The sequence below is a fragment of the Lolium rigidum genome, chromosome 7, assembly GCF_022539505.1.
Source record: "Lolium rigidum isolate FL_2022 chromosome 7, APGP_CSIRO_Lrig_0.1, whole genome shotgun sequence".
Classification (NCBI taxonomy): domain Eukaryota; kingdom Viridiplantae; phylum Streptophyta; class Magnoliopsida; order Poales; family Poaceae; genus Lolium; species Lolium rigidum.
Genome location: NC_061514.1, coordinates 169,323,128 through 169,344,371, shown reverse-complemented (window position 1 = coordinate 169,344,371; position 21,244 = coordinate 169,323,128).

The window sequence follows — 21,244 nt, the reverse complement described above, 5'->3', positions numbered from 1 at the left end:
GTCCATGAACTTTGGCGCAAAACATTTATGTGGCAGCGGCATCTTCGTCCATGGCGATGCTTTGTTCCTCGTAATTTTTGCTTCTTATTTAGGGCATCTCCAGCGGGGGCGCGACGCATTTCGGACACCCGCATCCGTTTGCGTCTCGGATTAGCTCCAGCGGGGTAACGCATTTTCGGCGCAGACAGATTTCAAAAAAGAGTAACTAGCATCAACTTTGCACGAAATTACAGCCGCAAATTAAGGTATGCAATATGTTCATCACACTTTGCACAAGGTAGGGCGCAAAGTGGAGCAAAAGGGACAAGCTGTGTTGGCGCGTCGTCGAAGTCGTCGACGGACACGGGTGTTGGCTGCGTCAGCTGGGGGGCGAACAGCCGTGCGGTTTCGATGTCCTCCGCATCTTGCGTTGGTGCCCAGTCATCATGCGGGCCTGTCCCGGCCCGATCATTGCGAATGAAGCCGCCGCCGAAGATAATGGCCTGGATGTCTGTCTCATGGCGGTCCTTCCAATAGTCCTACGAATGACCGGACATCAGACGCATGATACACGGCAGTCGCACACATTGACAGAGCTCACGTACCGGGTGGTCCATCGTCGGGGCAGGCGGCGCCATTTCGTCGAACAGGATGCGGGGCTGTGGCATGCTCTCCTCCGGCACCTGGTGCATCTTCTGTGCCGTGCCCGGGCAGGTGTCACCGCTTCTAGGCGTCCGGTTGAGGTCGGGAACCGCCGCCCCATTGAACTGCTCCGGCGCCCGTGTCAACCGCACCGGCGGCAGGCCGGAGGCGAACCGCGGCGCCGGTGGACTCGCAAGGGAGCGGGAGTTCCAGGACGCAGCTGGGAACTTACCGAGCTCACCGACGAGGCCGGAGGAGCGACGCCGGCGATCCCCTCTCTCTTGACGAGCATGTAGCCCTCCGCTAAGGTCGGATGGAGGGCTACTTGCGCGACGCCGGCTCTGATCTGCATCTGTCAGGCCTGCTTATTGGCGGTCGCGGCAGTCTTGTCCTTCTGGTTCTTGCGCCGGCCGCGGCGCTCGCGGCCTCCATGACTTTCTCCTCCTTGGAGAGCACCTTCTTTGCCGCCTTCGGCTTTGCCCCCCGGCCCCCGCCGGTGGCGGCCCGCTTTGCTTCCGCCGGAGCTGCACCCTCCATTGTGGTTATGGTCGTGGCTACGGGGAGTGTGGCGCGGCGGCGGGTGCGAGGGTTTGCTCCGCATCCATGGCGGTGGCTGCGGCAGTGAGGACGTCCATCGCTTCTGGACTCCTCGCGCCGGTCTAGTTTGATATTTCGCGTGGGGAATGGCCAGTGGCGGGAATAATATCGGCCTCCCTGCCACTGACGCGCGGGTCCTACGTCTTTTTCGGCGAACACTCGGCGCGACCGCGGAGCGTCCGCGGAGACGCAAACCTGGCGTTTTCGCGGACGGCCTGGTTACTTTGCTTCGCCCCGCTGGAGCAGGGCCCAGACGTTGCGTTGCGGCCGCTGGAATGATCTTATTCCCTATAAAGGCATCTCTAGCAGACCCCCGTTACCCGCATACGAGGGGATGCAGGGCACGGATTGTTTTCCCAGCCAAAAATAGCTCGCGCGGATAGACCCTACCAAACCAACCGGTATAACAGAATATTCCGGAATGTGATGTTATGCCAGCTAGTTTTACAGTCTGGTCTGCCTCAACTCCTCCCAAATCTAAAATGAAAACCGCAACAGAGGGTTTTGCATCATTTCAACATATTTTTTTTAAATATTAATATAACATTTATATTAACATCACACAATACAATAATAATCAATATTGCAACAATAGGTCAAATCCAAATAATTAAACAAATGGCAAATACACAACAATAATCAATATTACAACAAATGGTTCAAATAAAAAATGCAATGAAATAAATAGAAGTGCCACTGTGCCACACTATCTACCATTGTGTCTATGCGAATAGTGTTGAATGAGATCAAGCTGAAGCTGGTTTTGAGTCCCCGCTTTCTCAATGTTATGGTATGTCTTGTATTTTATCAGGGTTTCTTGATGGCTTCACCCGGGTATCAGCATTGTCAAAGAAGAAATCCAAGTTCAAGTCCATCTCATCCAGCTGGGACCTCGGACTATTACAAATCTGGCTTACAGAATCATAAAAGCTCTCTCGGTGTCTTTTCAGGTTGCCTCTTTTGCCTTTGCAAATTCAGCTTTAGCTCGGTTCTCCGATTGGTAGATCGATGGTCCTAACAGATGTTTCCCAATTCGGGTATATGCCGTCAGTAAGATAGTAGCTCATTGTGTAGTCATAACAATTGATGTTGTAGTTGCATGTCCGAGCATCACCAGTGGCTAACCGGGCAAGAAGATAAGACTTATGCAACACATTGAGAGAATGCGGCACACCAAAAAGCAACGCTAAATCCTTAGATCCTCAGAAGTAACTTCCTCAAGCACGATTGTTGGATCGTGACTCAGGCAAGCCTTCGGGTGGTTCTTCCAATTCCAATGCATATAGTCAATGTTGTCGAGCATTCCCTGCCATCCCCGACCTTCATTCTGCACCATCAACCTCGTTACGTCGCACTGTAGATACATATCATAACCTTGCAAAATCTACGGACGGAATCCATGGTCATATCTTCGCCAGTGCGAAGATACTCATCGACTTAGTCGACCAGGATGCCATAAGCGAGAACTCTCATCACCGTGGATATCTTTTGATGTGCGCTAAATGCAAGCAAACTGGTTGCATTTCTCTTGCGCTTAAAATAGCGAGTTTTGGCCTCGCGAGTATTGACGATATCATTAAAGAGATCGATGCATTCGGTAACGATGGAAAAAGAGATGAGTCGGTACCTCGGCGAAGAAATCTCGCATGAGCATGTTGTGGCCGAGCGCACGGTTTAAAGGAATGCAATGCCGACCAACTTTGGATCCCGAGAGCCGGTTTTTTCCTTATGTCCTTGAGCTCCTTCGTGGCTAGGATCACCATCATTTGCTTGATATCATCGTCGAGCAGTTTTTCTGAATCCGAGTCATCCAACAACGATGAATCCTCCATAAAAATTAGGATGCGTGTGCTCAACGACATCTACAAACGAATCGGAAGAATTACTAGACATCTAGGGTACGACGACCATGTGAATCGGCCGAAAGAACGGAAATTGGCATACCTTCGCGGTGGTAGCTTCGGGCGCGGTCGATTCACGGTGGCGTGCTCGATATGCGGCGGCGCTTCCACTCGTGGAAGCGTGCGGAGCTTCGCGTACACTGGTGATGGTGTAGGGAGCCTACCACGCAAGCGCGCTCGAGCTCCGATTGGGATCAATGGAAGCTTCGAACACATGCGGGATCCCGTTGATGCGGCCACAGATGGCCATTCGTGGTAGAGGAATGGGCACGGTGGGCGGCGGGGAGGCATTTCTATCAGCTATAATTAGGAGGGCAAAGCAATGCCCTTCGTTTGGGGCTTAGGGTAGATGGAATCCTGTAGGCTGACACGAGACATCGGTTATCAAACAAGCGGGGGGAGCGATTTACCCAGGTTCGGGGCCCTCGATGAGGTAAAACCCTTACGTCCTGCCTGTCTAATCTTGATTATGAAAATATCGGGTTACAATGGGGTGCCGAAGGTTTCAGCTGTGATCTCGTCGAGAGGCTAAGTTCTACGGGGACCTAGCTCGCGACTTATGGTGGCTAAAATTGGTAAGATTGCGTGTGTCGTCGGCAGCCCCTCTCCTGGCCCTTATATATGGAGCCAGGTCTCGAGAGATCTGTCCGGGTACGACTAGGTTACAAAGGGTCCTAGTTCTAGACTTTCCTTGTATTCTCCGTCTCTTCGTCTTGTTCTTCAAGAAGTCCTCTTCGTCACCGACGTAGTGGCCCACCTTGCCATCGAGTACTTTCATGGGCCTCCAGTTGGGCCGCACAGGATATGGCAATAACGGTTACCCGAAGGGTAATGCCCACGTCAGTAGCCCCCGAGTGTCTAGCCGAAGATATTTCGGGTAGAGACTAAAGTGTGCCTCCACTGAATGTTATCATCTCTTGATAAATCATGTCCTCCTTGTAGCAGCATCATCTCCTTCTATCGGGTGCGCGTCCAGCGCTCCTGATGGGAGTAGCCCCCGAGTATAGGTACGGATGCTTTGCAACCGTGCGTAGACTCAAGTTGTGCCACTCGAATGTTTTCTTCTGCCGAAGCTTTCTGCAGGTCTTCATAAGTCAACCGATACATTTATATGGGGGCTTCAATCTTTCAAGTAAGGTTTAATTCGTAAAGGATATCGAGTAATGCGCCCAGCTTTGCGGGTTAACTGCCGATGGCAAAACAACGCTACTCTACACAGATCCTAGAGTGCAAAAAAGTTTATCGGGTGTGCAGTCGGCGCTCCCGATGGGAGTAGCCCCCAAGTGTGGTCACGGGTGCTTGCAACCGGGTGCAGACTTGGGCCAAACGATTCGAATATTCCAATTTTTCTTCAGATTTTCCTTTCACGCCCTTCCTTGCAAAAAAGTATTCGAGTCCAAATTTATCGGGTGCGCGTCCAGCGCTCCGATGGGATTAGACCCCGAGGTGTGGATGTTTGCAACCGTGCGTAGACTCAAGTTGATCCACTCAATGATTTTAATATTTCCTCGGATGCTTCAATCAGAGTCGACACCTTTCATGACATCACAGATGACGTCACCACTGCTGTGGTTTGACTGACGAGACGTGACCTGACGGGCCCACCCTACCTTTGCGTTGTCAGTTTTAGGAAATGACCAGTGCTTGTGCATTGACCGAGGCGCCTCCTCGATTTCTGCACATAGTGGGAATAATGGGCCACCGGTTCCGTTTGCCTTAGAGCGACACGTGTACGACTGGATCTCTGTCCACCTCCCACGATGGCTTTGGAGTTATGGCCACGATTTCCCATCAGCTCGTGCTATAAGTAAGGGGCCTTCCCATTATTTTTACTTTCACGCTTCCATACTGCTCATCTTCTTCCTCAGCCTTTCCTCTCACCTCTGTTCCTGCTCTCAAGAACTCCAGACGCCATGGGCAAGAAGAGGGGTACTGGCGCATCAAGCACAAGCAAGGTCAGCCGCGATTGGAGCGCCTCCACCATTTCCAATCACGAGGTGAACAAGTTGTGCACCCTTGGCCTCATCTCGTCATCCGATAACGACATTCATCTCCCAGGTCCATCTTCTCGCCCAAAGCCTCCTAAAGGCTTCACTCTTATGTTCGTCGCCTTCTTGTTTCGTGGGCTTTCTCTTCCTTCCCACGAATTTCTTCGTTCCCTTCTCTTTTTCTATGGGATCCAGCTTTGGCAGCTGACCCCAAACTCCATTCTTCATCTCTCCATTTTCATCACTGTATGCGAAGCTTTCCTCGGTATTGATCCCCACTGGGGTCTATGGAGGAAAATCTTCTATGTCAAGCGCCATAATGGCAATGACGGCCCTCCCGCTATTGGTGGCGTCGGCTTTGTCGTTAGAAAGGAGGTTGATTACTTCAACTTCCCGATGAAAGAATCCGTCCAGGGCTAGCGTCATAAATGGTTCTACCTGCGAGATGTCCCCGCACCTGGGCGGCGCTCCAACCTTCCTCCATTTGAAGATGTTCTGGTGGCTCAGCCGAAGAAGTCCTGGCGAAACATCTTGTCTCGAAGAAAGTGCTATAGCTGATAAGCTGTTCGAACAGGTTGTAGACCTAAAGAACACAGGAGGCCTAACGATGTGCGGCACTGAGGTAGTCTCGGTGTTTCTAAAGCGTCGGGTGCAACCGCTGATGTCCCGGCCTCACCAGCTGTGGATGTATGTTGGTAAGGACGACAAGTCAAGAGTTAGCTCAGCCGACCAGTCGGATGACGAACTCCGCGACGTGGTACGTCGCCTTACTTGCTTCAGCATGAAGGACAACATTGTCCTGACTTCGGCTCGCCCTCCATATGATCTCAAGCACATTCCGGCTGAGGTAATCTTTACTGCACCTGCTTTGATCACTATTGTTATTCTGTCTTTTGATCTTCTATTAACTTTTTCACCCGTCAACAGGCTTCCACCATAGCTCAATGTTATCCTCCTACACCCGAAAGTGGTGCGAGAACTAGAGGACGACGATGATGACTCCGAAGAAACCGAAGATGCTCAGCACGCCCTCGAGGATAGCGACGTCCAAGAGGACGAAGCCCCCGAAGACGATGTTCTCACCAGGAGTAGGAGATGCAGGAGGATAAATGAAGACTTGATCACAACGGCTAAATCGAGTCCTAGCGGACAGGATGATGACGCCAATGAAACTGCGTCGCCTCCCCCTGCTGTGAAAAGTTCGACATGCTTTTTTGCTGCCGAAGATGACTTAGACCTGTGAGTATCTATTTTTCTCTTTGTAACTATCCTTCTTTATTTCGCATGATAGACGTCCTTGCTTTTCAAGCAGCTCTGACGATGACGATGAAATTCCTCTCGCAAAGAGGGCTAAGTTACTCTCTGAAAATGCCGAGTCAGCCAAGGAATCGCATCCTTCACCTGCCGATCCGACGCCGCCCTCAAGGACGACCGTGGTGAAGATTCCGGTGTCGAAGGTCATTCCTCCTGACAGCACCCGCATTCCTCCAGCTGCCCGTGATCATGTAAGTAAATCATTTAAGTTGACTTTCTTCTTTTGCGGTGGATCTCCACACTTGGCTGAGATTCTTTATCCTTTCCCTCGTAACCAATATATGCCACAGTTGACGTTGTGGCAGATTCTGCTGATCAATTTACTCGCCTGGAGTCCGAGAATGTTTAGCTTCGGAAGACCATCAAAATTTCGGCTGACCAAGCGCTGGGGGCTAACAAGCTCGCAACCGATGTCCAAAATGAAAACATCTTGCTGAAATATGAGCTAAAGAAGCTGAAACAGAAGATGAAGGACGAGCATGATGCCAGACGCGAGGCTGCTGTTGCTGCCGATAAAAAGGAAGGCGCCCTCCGCGAGTCTATCACGAATTTGCTTAGTAAGTTCCTTCGTGCTTAAATGCAAGATATTTCTGCAATACTGTCCTCCGGATTGCTTATTCGCTATTTTTTCAGGTGCCGCCGACTGATACGTCCAAAACGTATCTACTTTCCCGAACACTTTTGCTATTGTTTTGCCTCTAATTTGTGTATTTTGGATACAACTAACACGGACTAACGCTGTTTTCAGCGAGAATTGCCCCGGTGTCTCGTTTTTGTGCAGAAATTCAACTTTCGGGAAAATCCCGGAATTTATGTCCAAGGGCTTATTTTTCCAGAAGATTCACGGAGCCAGAAGGGCAGGCCTGGGGGAGGCCCAGGGCCCCACACACTAGGCCGGCGCGGCCTGGAGGGGGGCGCGCCGCCCTACTGTGTGGCCGCCTCGACCAGCCTCTGACGCCCCCCTTTGGACTACTTAAGGGTTTCAATCTAAAAACGCGAGACGAGAAGTCGAAATCGCCAGAAACCATCCAATGACGCCGCCATCGTTGCGAAACTTCGTCTCGGGACCGAAACTCCGTTCCGGCACTCCGCGGGACGAGGAATTGGAGGAGATCATCAAAATGGGAACTATCAAAGTGGGAACTATTGATTGTCCTATATATGAGCCTAAGCAAGGATATCAAAATATTATGATTGGATCCATATCAATTCAATGCAAGGTAACATGATTGATTTGAGGTTTATTTCTTCTTATGTCATGTAAAATTTATTTGGTGGCAAGACTTGATCAACCTTGTTAACAAGTACATTTTATATGCATAGAAGAGCTAAACAACATTTCTTTCTTCCTCCACTTACTTTACTTGCTGTAGCACCACTTGATTTTCAAAATGCTTTAGTTGTTTAGAGCTTTGAAAATCTTTTTCTGCCCTGTAATAATAATTTTGACACCCAGAACAGGATCCATCTTCGTCATACTACGGCGGTGCCACTTCATGGGCACCATGGGGTTGATCTCCACTTAGGCCAAAAGCCTAAGCTTGGGGGGAGGTATACCGGCATCACTCATTCTTTGCATATTATAGTTGCTGGATACTTGTACATACTTGTTTAGCTTCTTGAAGTGGTTTTCTAATAAGAGGGAGATGATATTTGGGGAAGTGCTGATTGAAAACAGATTCTGGGCTGATACCAAAAAAATTCTCAAAAACATCCAGAACGTTATTTTGCGAAGCCAATTTTTGTGCATGTTCCCCAGGTTGTTATCTAACTTTCATTAGTTGAACACTTTTCGAGCTGAGCAGCGGAAGAATTTCTTAAAAATCGATTCATCGTCACTGCTGTCAAGTTTGACGAATTTCTGCTGCTTTGTGTTTATGTGACTCTTTTAGTTTTCATTCTCTTGTTTTTTCTTTGTTTCTTTCCTAAAACACAAAAAGACCAAAAATATTTCTGTTGTTTCTCTTTACCATTTGTTTATTTTGGTTTCTTGCTTTTATTTTGCTTTATTTACTATCGTTGGTTTGCTATAAGAAAATCTAAAAAGATTTTGCTTTGTTTGCTTGTTTCCTTTTGTTCTTGTTTCCAATTCAAAAACACCAAAAATATTTGTTGTTCTTCTTTGGTTTTGAAAAGTTCATTATGGAGTTCAGTGGTCTTTGGTGGCTGGAGCTTGGCTTTCATTTCATATTATTCAAGCTACACAAGTGAAAGGCAATAATGACGATCTACGACAATTCGACTGTGGTGAGAGGCTGGTATGAACTCTATTTGTTTTCATTTTTGTACATATACTCATCCATGTGAGCATGCTTAGTTGGTTCATGTGAGGTATATGTCATTTAAGAAAGTCTAGTAGTTCATGATCTCTCATGTTTAGCTCCAATTTATTAATATGAGTAGCATGTCATAAATATTTGCTTGCATTGTTTTATTCATAGATAGATATGACATTGTGGTATCCTCCTCTGAATAATTCACTTGAATCAACTTGGCACATGCTCACGCATGCATATGACTGAACAAAAGTCAATTAAGCCTCGATGATTTACTTTACCTCAGAGTTTTTGTATCACTTTTATGCCTCCGTTAATTTATTTTGTCGCAAGGATGATTATGACAGTTACTACTCTCTTGATTGTCGCTTCCCGATCTATTGCTAGCCTTCACTTGTACTGAGCGGGAACGCTGCTCGTGCTTCCAAACCCCTGAAAACCAAGTTATTCCGGAGTGTCCACCATAAATACCTATGCATGGCATTTCAAACCATTCCAAGTAAATTCTCATGTGCTACCTTTAAACCTTCAAAATACTTCTCAATTTGTGTCGATGTTTTATAGCTCATGAGGAAGTATGTGGTGTTTATCTTTCAATCTTGTCATTTACTCCCGACGGACTTTCATAATGGACTAGTGGCACATCCGCTTATCCAATAATTTTGCGAAAAGAGCCGGCAACGGGGTTCCCAGCCCCAATTAATCAACTTTCATTAATAATTCTCTTCACATGTTTTGCCCTGATTTATCAGTAAGCAACTTAATTTGCAAATAGACACTCCTCCATGGTATGTGATTGATGGAAGGCACCCGAGGATTCGGTTAGCCATGGCTTGTGTAAGCAAAGGTTGGGGGGAGTGTCATCCATAATAAAACTAAAGTATGTGTGTAAACAAAAGAGAAGAGGGATGATTTACCTTGCTCGGTAGAGATAACGTCCTTCATGGGAGCCGCTCTTGAAAGTCCGGTTGACGAGGTAGTTAGAGTACCCACTATCATTCGTTGACAACAACAAACACCTCTCAAAATAATTTTACTCCTGTTTTACAAATGAAAAGCTCTAGCACATGTTAATCCCTGCTTCCCTCTGCGAAGGGTCAATCTTTTACTTATACATTGAGTCTTCATCCTTTCTTTGAGCACTTTCTTGAGAGCACAACTGTCATTCTTAGTATAATATGCTTGTCCCAAAATGTGATTAACTGTGGTATAACTTTGATGCTTTTATCTTTGATAATCTCTAATTCCAATCTTTCCATGAACTTCAAAGGTGCCCGAGCATTTATGTTTTGCTGTACAAATACGGGCAAGCGAGATACCACTTTATCATATCCTTTTATGAACATTGCAATCCTGCTGATAGACATGATTCATGATGCTTATTGTTAATTTGTTGGTACCTTTTCCATGATTGACATAGCTATTAGATGATTTTATTTGCATGTATCTCATTATGAATTGCTTAAGTACTTGCTATATCATGAGAATATTTACATCATATGAACAAATGTGTTCGTGAAAGTTCTTTTATCGCACTCAGTTGTTAACTGAATTGCTTGAGGACAAGCAATAAGCTAAGCTTGGGGGAGTTGATACGTCCAAAACGTATCTACTTTCCCGAACACTTTGGCTATTGTTTTGCCTCTAATTTGTGTATTTTGGATACAACTAACACGGACTAACGCTGTTTTCAGCAGAATTGCCCTGGTGTCTCGTTTTTGTGCAGAAATTCAACTTTCGGGAAAATCCCGGAATTTATGTCCAAGGGCTTATTTTTCCAGAAGATTCACGGAGCCAGAAGGGCAGGCCTGGGGGAGGCCCAGGGCCCCCAAACACTAGGCCGGCGCGGCCTGGAGGGGGGCGCGCCTCCCTACTATGTGGCCGCCTCGGCCAGCCTCTGACGCCCCCCTCTGGACTACTTAAGGGTTTCGATCTAAAAACGCGAGACGAGAAGTCGAAATCGCCAGAAACCATCCAGTACGCCGCCACCGTCACGAAACTTTGTCTCGGGACCAGAAACTCCATTCTGGCACTCCGCCGGGACGGGGAATCGGAGGAGATCATCGCCATCATCACCACCGACGCCTCTCCATCGACTAGCCATGTTTCCCCCATCCATGTGTGAGTAATTCCCCGCTGTAGGCTGAAGGGGATGGTAGGGATTGGATGAGATTGGTCATGTAATAGCATAAGATTGTTAGGGCATAGTGCCTAGTATCCGTAATTGGTACTTTTATGATATTGTTGCAACTTGTTATGCTTAATGCTTGTCACTAGGGCCCGAGTGCCATGATCTCAGATCTGAATATGTTATTGTTTCATGATGATATGCATTGTTTTATGATCTTACCTGCAAGGTGTATACACGTATTGTTGTCCGGAACCCGAGGCCCCAAAGTGACAGAAATTGGGACAACCGAAGGGGAAGGCGGTGATATGAGGATTGATGCGCGTAGATGACACGTCCGTTGGGAACCCTAAGAGGAAGGTGTGATGCGCACAGCAGCAAGTTTTCCCTCAGTAAGAAACCAAGGTTATCGAACCAGTAGGATCCAAGAAGCACGTTGAAGGTTGTTGGTGGCGGAGTGTAGTGCGGCGCAACACCAGGGATTCCGGCGCCAACGTGGAACCTGCACAACACAATCACAGAACTTTTCCCCAACGTAACAGCGAGGTTGTCAGTCTCACCGGCTTGCTGTAAACAAAGGATTAGATGTATAGTGTGGAAGATGATGGTTGTTTGCGAAGAACATTAAAGAACAATTGCAGTAGATTGTATTTCAGATGTAAAGAATAGGACCGGGGTCCACAGTTCACTAGCGGTGTCTCTCCCATAAGATAGCAGATGTTGGGTGAACAAATTACGGTTGGGCAATTGACAAATAAAGAAGGCATAACAATGCACATACATATATCATGATGAGTACTATGAGATTTAATCAGGGCATTACGACAAAGTACATAGACCGCTATCCAGCACGCATCTATGCCTAAAAAGTCCACCTTCAGGTTATCATCCGAACCCCCTTCAGTATTAAGTTGTAAACAACAGACAATTGCATTAAGTATGGTGCGTAATGTAATCAACACAAATATCCTTAGACAAAGAATCGATGTTTTATCCCTAGTGGCAACAGCACATCCACAACCTTAGAACTTTCACGTCATCTGTCCCGGATTTAATGGAGGCATGAACCCACTATCGAGCATAAATACTCCCTCTTGGAGTCACAAGTATCAACTTGGCCAGAGCCTCTACTAGCAACGGAGAGCATGCAAGAACATAAATAACATATATGATAGATTGATAATCAACTTGACATAGTATTCAATATTCATCGGATCCCAACAAACACAACATGAAGGATTACAAATAGATGATCTTGATCATGATAGGCAGCTCACAAGATCTAACATGATAGCACAATGGGGAGAAGACGACCATCTAGCTACTGCTATGGACCCATAGTCCAGGGGTGAACTACTCACACATCGATCCGGAGGCGATCATGGCGATGAGGAAACCTCCGGGAGATGATTACCCTATCCGGCAGGGTGCCAGAGGCGATCTCCTGAATCCCCCGAGATGAGATTGGCGGCGGCGGCATCTCTGGAAGGTTTTCCGTATCGTGGCTCTCGGTACTGGGGGTTTCGCGACGGAGGCTTTAAGTAGGCGGAAGGGCAGGTCAAGAGGCGCCACGGGGGCCCCACACAACAGGGCCGCGCGGGCCCCTTGCTGGCCGCGCTGCCCTGTTGTGGCGGCGCCTCGTGGCCCCACTTCGTGACTCCTTCGGTCTTCTGGAAGCTTCGTGGAAAAATAGGCCCCTGGGCGTTGATTTCGTCCAATTCCGAGAATATTTCCTTACTAGGATTTCGAAACCAAAAACAGCGAGAAAACAAGCAATCGGCTCTTCGGCATCTCGTCAATAGGTTAGTGCCGGAAAATGCATAATAATGACATATAATGTGTATAAAACATGTGAGTATCATCATAAAAGTAGCATGGAACATAAGAAATTATATATACGTTTGGGACGTATCAAGGATCACATGTGTTCATGGAGTGTTAATGCTTTGCTCCGGTGCTCTATTGAAAGGAGTACCTTAATTTCCAGTAGATTCCCTAGAGGCCCGGCTGCCACCGGCTGGTAGGACAAAAGATGTTGTGCAAGTTTCTCATTGCGAGCACGTACGACTAAATATGGAACACATGCCTATTGATTGATTAGTACTTGGATACCGTTTTATTATTATCTGCAAATGCGCTACTTTGATTGTTACATGAGTTTCTATCATCCATGCAACGCCCGTCATCCATCCCTGTGCCTAAAGTATTTTAATCCTGCTGTTTACTATAATCACTACTGCTGTCTTTGTTACTCTGCTGCTGATATTTCATCACTGCTATAAAACTGCTACTATCGATAAACTCTTGCGAGCAAGTCCGTTTCCAGGTGCAGCTGAATTGACAACTCCGCTGTTAAGGCTTACAAATATTCTTTGGCTCCCCTTGTGTCGAATCAATAAATTGGGTTTTACTTCCCGCGAAGATCATTGCGATCCCCTATACTTGTGGGTCATCACCGACGTGCCTATAAATCGAGCACACAAGCTTCGAGAGGACTCGATGTCTGATGCGCTCTCCCTTGCCACTGATGCCAATATCCAAGTTCTTGGTTTGTTGCAAAAAACCAAAGGAGAACTGTCGAGGTTATTCTCGATGATATTCCCAAAGATAAAGCAAGACAAGACTCTTGGCGAGATGGCAGACGCTTTCTTCATCGACCCTTCTGAGCCTATAGAGGTACTTAAGCGGCGCTCCCGTTTGTTTGGAGCAGTCCTTACTTTTCAACTGCTGATGGGTCACGGGCTAGGCTCTGAACTAGAAAAGTTATCCAAGGCGTTGCATTTAGATGACAACAATTGCCTAGTCAACATTGATCCCTTCAAGCAATCGGCAGTGATATGCGCCAATCAGCTTCTCAAGCTAGTTGATGAAGCGAAGACCAAAGTCGCGCCTGAAGCTGCTCCTGGTTCATCATCAGCTCTCCCCTGATTAGACTCTTGCTCTGTTGCTGTAATTAAATCTTGATATAATCTAGACCTGTTTTATACTGGCTCTGTTGCCAGTGTCAACACTCTTTTGAATGTAATATATGCGCGGCGCTCCCGATGGGAGTTTCTACCAATGCTTTTCTGAACTCAGAGTTGTGCTGCAGATTCTTCCAACTTCTTCTCGTGCCGATTCTTCTTTAAATTCTTCGACTAACGATGAATCCGATCTTGTTCGCCGTTTACGTGATCAAATAACCCGGCTAAACAAAGGCATAGTCACCCTTCATGCGATGGCAGCATTGGTAAAGAGAAAAAGCGAGATTGCTACCGCAATTGAACAACATGCTCTTAACCATCTGCATGTAGCTACTGAAAGCTTGAGCTGTAAGTGTCCATCCATCTTTCGATTTTTATCGAAGCTTGAATACTCCTTGACTGATTTTTGCTTTTCAACAGTCGTGGCTTCTGATGAATCAGAAGAAAACAGGAGGATCCACGAAAATATCGAGGCAATGACTAATGTTGCTCACCTGAAGCGTGAATTGTGGTCCCATCGACCGAAGGCTGTTGTCGTGGCCAAGTTTGAGCATCGAGGAGAGAAGGTGCATTATTACTTTGATAAGTATAATGCTCATCTCTCGATGGTATGGAGAACCTTGTTTCCTTTGGACCAAGCACCCGAGACTTTATCTGCTTTGTTTACTCGATTCAAGACTCCAGAAAGGATTCGATTGTTGGTGCGGAATGAACTTCGGTCGGCGCCGAACTTGCTCTTGCTTCATTTTTAGCATGTCATCCGACCTTAGATTTGGAGGCCATAGAAAATACCAGTAGGAGATTAGACCAATATTATGATATTGCTAGAAATCCCACATATGTTATCATCTCCCGGATGGAAACATGCATCGAGAGGGATCTGAAGGCCCGAGAAGACCAAGGAAACCTGCCATAAAGTTATGTACACATATATATGTAATGACCTTGTGTTTACAAGGGGTAATCTCGTATGTAACTTGATGTGTGTTTTATACATCATACACTCGTTGGTGAATTTGCTAATTCAATTAATAATTTTTTGTCGAGGGCGGCTGAGTGATCAAGTCAGCCTGCTCACCCGACGACTCCGTTGTAATTGCAAGTTTTTGCAGAGTCGATGTGTAAGTTCTGTAAGAGCGACACCCGTCGATTAAACGAGGGATTTAGGCGCTTGGCTTCGTTACACGGTGCACCGGTTTGAGCCTTGTTTGTAATAATATGTCCATCGACTGCAGCACTCGCGTATTTTCTCGAGGCTTGGATGGGTTGTTGCGTATCGGTAACTACAACTCCGGATGGGAGTATTAGTTAATGATACTGTAAGGACGTATTTTTAGCCAAAGCTCCCGATGGGAGTAAGAGCCAATAACGTAGGACCCGAACAGTTGTTCGGGTAACAATGCCTGGAACAATAAGGGTGGAAACCCAATCAAAAAATTTATTCATAATATAAGACAAGCTGAGGAGCTGCCATGTAACAGGTAAAGGATAGCTGTATCCTATGCGTAGAATCGTCGCAGATGTGCAACATTCCAAGGATTTTCAACGTCTTCACCTGAAGCTGGATTCTTGAGACGATAAGCTCCCCTTGGTATCACTTTAGTGATGATGAACGGCCCTTCCCATGGAGACTCGAGCTTCAGGGGTCTTTCTTGTTTTAGTCGCAGTACCATATCTCCAACACTGAAGCTTCGATTGCGTACTCGTCGACCGTGGTAATTTTTAACGCCTGTCGATACACCGTTGTTCTTGCCAAGGCGATGTCTCGAGCTTTGTCGAGGAGATCCACGTCATCTTGCAGCGCATTGGAAGTTGCTTCTGTGTATGCAGTCACTCGAGGGGCTTCGAATCGAACATCGGCTAGCAAAACTGCTTCGGCTCCATATACCAAAAAGAACGGAGTATACTGAGTCGATCTGTTGGGTGTGGTACGCAAACTCCAAAGTACAGATGGCAATTCTTCGACCCAAGCTCCAGCTACACCCGTAAGGCGCTTTTTAAGGCCATCTCCTATTAAGCCATTGATCCTTTCGACTTGACCATTAGTTTGGGGATGTGCAACTGAGGCGAATTTTAGTTTGATACCACCGTCGTCACAAAATTTCCGAAACTTTTTGAAGTCAAATTTAGTTCCATTGTCTGTAACGATGTTGTGAGGCATGCCAAACCGACAAGTTATTCCCTTGAAAAACTGGACGGCGGTTTCGGCTTTTTGGTTTCTGACAGGTACAACCTCGATCCATTTGGTAAACTTATCGACTGCGACCAGTAGATATGTGTGACCTCAAGGCGATGATCTTGGCAGCGGTCCAACTTGGTCGAGTCCCCATTGCGCGAAGGGCCAAGCCAAAGGTATGGTCATTAGATCTGTTGCAGGAGCGTGCGGTTTTGGCGCAAACCGCTGACAAGGGTCGCACTTCTGTACCAGGTCTCGAGCATCCGATGCTGCCGTTGGCCAATAAAATCCTGCTCTGAAAGCTTTTTCCACAAGGGCCCTACTGCTTGCATGGTGACCACAAGTTCCTTCATGTATTTCGCGTAGTAGAGCCTTTCCATCGTCGATGGCAATGCACCTCTGAAAGATACCAGAGATACTACGCTTGTAGAGTTCTCCATTCACTACAGTGAATGCTTTAGACCGTCTCACAATTCGCCTGCTTTCTATCGGATCCTCCGGTAATTGCTGCTCTGTTAAGTATGCTAAAAAAGGCTTGGTCCAAAGGGGCTCGAGAAGGAGGACCTGCTCTGATAATTGTGATGGAGATTCTTCGACATCTTGCTGCGGTCTTGCTTCTGAATCGTCAGCCGATAATTTCGGAGGTTCCGATACTTTCTCCTTGATCGATCGCTGAGCAATAACTTCATAAAATACTCCTTCTGGAATGGGGGAGCACATGGATCCAATGTTTGCCAGAGCATCTGCTTCCTCATTGATGGCTCTGCCGATGTGTTTGAGTTCGCACCCTTCAAATTTGGCTTCCATATTCTGGTATAATTGACGGTAGGCAATCATATTATCGCTGACTGCGTCGCATAAATTAATCGACTGCTGCACCACCAGATTCGAATCTCCGTAAATTTCTAGACGGGTTGCTCCACATGCCTTGGCCATCCTCATTCCGTGCAACAGTGCTTCATATTCTGCTTCATTATTTGTCGGTAGGGAGAAATTCATGCGTAGCATATACTTCATCTTGTCTCCTTGTGGTGATATCAGTATTACTCCTGCGCCTGCACCTGTACTCCGCTTCGATCCGTCAAAGTACATTGTCCATGAGCCAGACATGTCGGATGCTGCCGGAGTTTGCGACTGAATCCAGTCTACCAGGAAATCTGGGAGAACTTGAGACTTGATCGCCGTCCGATTGACATAAGTTATATCGTGTGGTGCTATCTCGATAGCCCATTGAGATACTCGACCCGTAGCTTCTGGGTTGGTAAGTATATTCTTCAATGGTGCTTCGCTTACCACAATAATCGGGTGCTCCGTGAAATAATGGCGCAACTTACGGGCTGTTCTCCATACCGCATATGCTAACTTCTGGTGATGAGGATATCTCTGTTTTGCTGGCATGAGTACCTCGCTGAGGTAGTAAACGGGTCGTTGCACGCCATGAACTCTTCCTGCCTCCTCTCGTTCCACAACTAGGACGCTGTCGAAGACTCGCACCGTTGTCTGCTATGTACATGAGCATTGTTTCTTTTTCATGTGGAGTTACGAGTACTAGGGATGTCGACAAGATCTTCTTTAGATTATCAAAAGATTCCTGTGCCTCGCTTGTCCACTCGAACTTTTCTGACTTCTTCATCAACTGATAGAAGGGCAAAGTTTTTTCTCCCAACTTGGCTATGAATCGCGCTGAGCGCCGCTGCCGTCCCGCTAACTGCTGCACTTGGTGTAAATTCTTTGGCGGCTCCATGTCGAGAATATATTTGATCTTTAAAGGATTGGCCTCTATCCCTCTGGCTGAGATGAAGCACCCGAGAGCTTGTCCTCCTCGCACCCCGAAGAAACATTTCTTCGGGTTTAGCTTGATTTTGTACCTGTCGAGATTGTCGAAGGTTTCCCGCAAATAGTCGATAAGAGTAGTGGCGTGTTTGGTCTTAACCACGATATCATCGATGTAGACTTTGATATTCCTTCCGATCTGCTCTCCAATAAAGGCTTGCATACATCGCTGATAAGTTGCGTCTGCATTTTACAACCCGAAAGTCATAACGTTGTAACAGAAAATGATGTGCGGGGTGATGAACGCATTTAACTCTTGGTCCTCTTTCTTGATCTTGATCTGTTTATATCCGGAGTACGCATCGAGAAAAGAGAGACGATCACATCCCGCTGTGCAATGGACTATCTGGTCAATACGGGGCAACGGGAAGTGGTCCTTAGGGCAATGCTTATTGAGACTTGTATAATCGATACACATGCAAAGAGCTGTTGTATCTTTGTTTGGCACCATGACTGGGTTGGCTACCCACTCGGCTTCTTTAAGCTCCCGAATGAATCCAGTCTTGCGGAGCCGACTAATTTCTTCGCCGATTGATTTTATCTTTGGCTCTGAAAACCGGCGCATCGTCTGCTGTACAGGTTTGGCTTTTGGGTCAACATTAAGGGCATGCTCAGCGTGTTCCCTGGAAATACCTGGCATGTCGGATGGTTCCCATGCAAGTATTTCCCAGCGCTCACGGAGGAACTCGATGAGCGCGCTTTCCTGTGCGACAGCAAGATCTGCTGAAGTATTGAATGTCTTCTTCGGGTCAGAGGGATGCACTTGTTGTTTCTTTGCTTCCTTTGCGACGTCAAATTCGTCAGATCTTACGCTCCGATTATCGGCTGGTGGCGTTGTGTGGTCTATAATAGCGTCGAGTGCGTTGAGCTCTTCCTTAACCCCAAACTTTGAGGCGATCTTCTAGAAATCCCTATCACAGCTGTCTGAACGGGAAAAGCTTCCGTGGATGGTTATTGTTGTCCCATTATTGCTTGGCATCTTCAACTTCAGGTACGCGTAATGAGGTACTGTCATGAATTTGGCAAACGCTGGTCTGCCGAGGATGGCGTGATATTGAGATTCCCAATCAACCACTTCAAATTTGATTTTCTCCTTTCTGAAGTTGCTAGGTGTACCGAAAACTACGTCCAATGATATTTTACCAAGGGAGTAAGAGGGTCGGGTCGGGATGATGTCGTGGAATCCTGTGTCGGACTCTCTTAGCATGTCAACCGTTAGGCCCATTGCTTTCATTGTGCTGGCGAATAACAGATTCAGACCGCTTCCTCCATCCATGAATACCTTGCTCATGTTGTACCCTCCGATCTGTGCTTCAAGTACCAGGGCAGCTTGACCAGGCCTTGGAACGGCCTTCGGGTGATCCGCTTTGCTAAAAGATATGCTTTGGTATGACCAGTCGATATATTCGGGTGCGTCGACCATAGCAACCTCTGCGTACTTCACTTCTCGCGAAAACTTCTTGACTTCTCTCTTTGAAAAACTGGTTTTATGGATCATGTTGACCTGTCCGCGAGACTCTGGGAATACTTCGGTTGGTACATACTTGTCTCCTCCTTCTGGTATATATGGTTCTGGTGGATAATCGTAGGGTGCCGCTCTTCTTTCCATTGAATGAGGTCTTGCTGCGGCTTCGGCCCTAAGATCATCGCAGAACTGCCGAATTTCGAGGAACTGCCGACAATTTCTGAGCAGATGACTGGACTTTTCGAGGTTATCTTTTGGGTCGATATAAGAATGTAGATAACACGGTGCTTCAAGTTGCTCCGTGGCCGATATGTAAGGTCTGCGAAGATGATTCTTGCTCGGCTGCGTGTTGTGATATCCTCGTTCATACTATCGGGGGCGAGTCGCAATTTGCTCCTCTTCTTCACGGCGTGAGTCCCTTCGTCTTTTCCTTTGCTCCTCTATGCTGCCAAAGCTGCTTTGGCTGCCCTCTCCCGTACTCCTAGGCAGGACTGCCAAGGCTGCTGTTGGCGTGGTATCATCTGGAACCGAAGTTCTTGAGCTTGATGCGTTTGAACTAGGGAGGCGAAGAAACCCTCTGGAATCGATGATGAAGTGAACACCACCGAAAGTAGTATCCATGTTGCCGCGCGACTCTGTGGAGATCGGATGCGATGCCTCAGCGTGCGATACGAATTCGAAGGATCCGCAACGAACTGAATCTCTTGGATCTGATGGCGTTGGTGACTCCAGCACGAACGCTGTAGACGTAACTAGAACTGCCGATGACCTGCCTTGGGCCGACAGACTTCCCACATACGGTGCCAATTTTCGAGGGTACTCCTCGGCAATGCCCTCCGTTTGGGGCTTAGGGTAGATGGAATCTGTAGGCTGACAAGAGACATCGGTTATCAAACAAGCGGGGGAAGCGATTTACCCAGGTTCGGGACCCTCGATGAGGTAAAACCCTTACGTCCTGCCTGTCTGATCTTGATTATGAAAAGATCGAGTTACAATAGGGTGCCGAAGGTTTTGGCTGTGATCTCGTCGAGAGGCTAAGTTCTACGGGGACCTAGCTCTGGACTTATGGTGGCTAAAATTGCTAAGATTGGCAGCCCGTCTCCTGGCCCTTATATATGGAGCCAGGTCTCGAGAGATCTGTTCGCGTACGACTAGGTTACAAAGGGTCCTAGTTCTATACTTTCCTTGTATTCTCCGTCTCTTCGTCTTGTTCTTCAAGAAGTCCTCTTCGGCACCGACGTAGTGGCCCACCTTGCCATCGAGTACTTTCATGGGCCTCCAGTTGGGCCGCACAGGATAGGGCAATAATGGTTACCCGAAGGGTAATGCCCACGTCTGACACGGTCAGAATCTGCGGCGACGCACGTCGGAGGAGCTAGCGCCAACGCCTAGCACGGGATTCTTGCAAGGCTAACGCTAGCGCAACCGCTAAAATATTCGTGCAAGGCTGAAATGGCCTTCACGCCAACGCCTAGCACGGGATGGAGGCTGCCTTGGCCCCAAAATCTGCGGGGCTAGAATCAGAGTCGCCCCGCCGCCCATGCCTCCATGTGTCGGCTCTTCGTGTCCACCTCCGCATGCCGGTTCTTCCTTGCTTGCCACCACCGCTTGACGTTATCTTGGTGTCATAGCGAGCTGAATTTCACTCCAAGTGGGACTTTCTGTGATTTACATGTAATTTGTACATGTAGAAAGGTATTGGAGATTGCACAACACCAATAGGGCCGGCTGCTCATATATTTATAGGCGGACACATGTACAATTACAGGTACAACCCTGACAAAATATGGGGACCTATACCTATACAATATGTTACTCAACACCCCCCCGCAGTCGAAGGGCCGGCACCGACACATAGACTGGAGCGAAACTCTGGAAAAGTCGTGGACGGAAATCCCTTCGTCATGATATCAGCAAATTGCTGAGACATCGGTACGTGAAGAACTCGAACGCGACCGAGGGCAACTTGCTCACGAACAAAG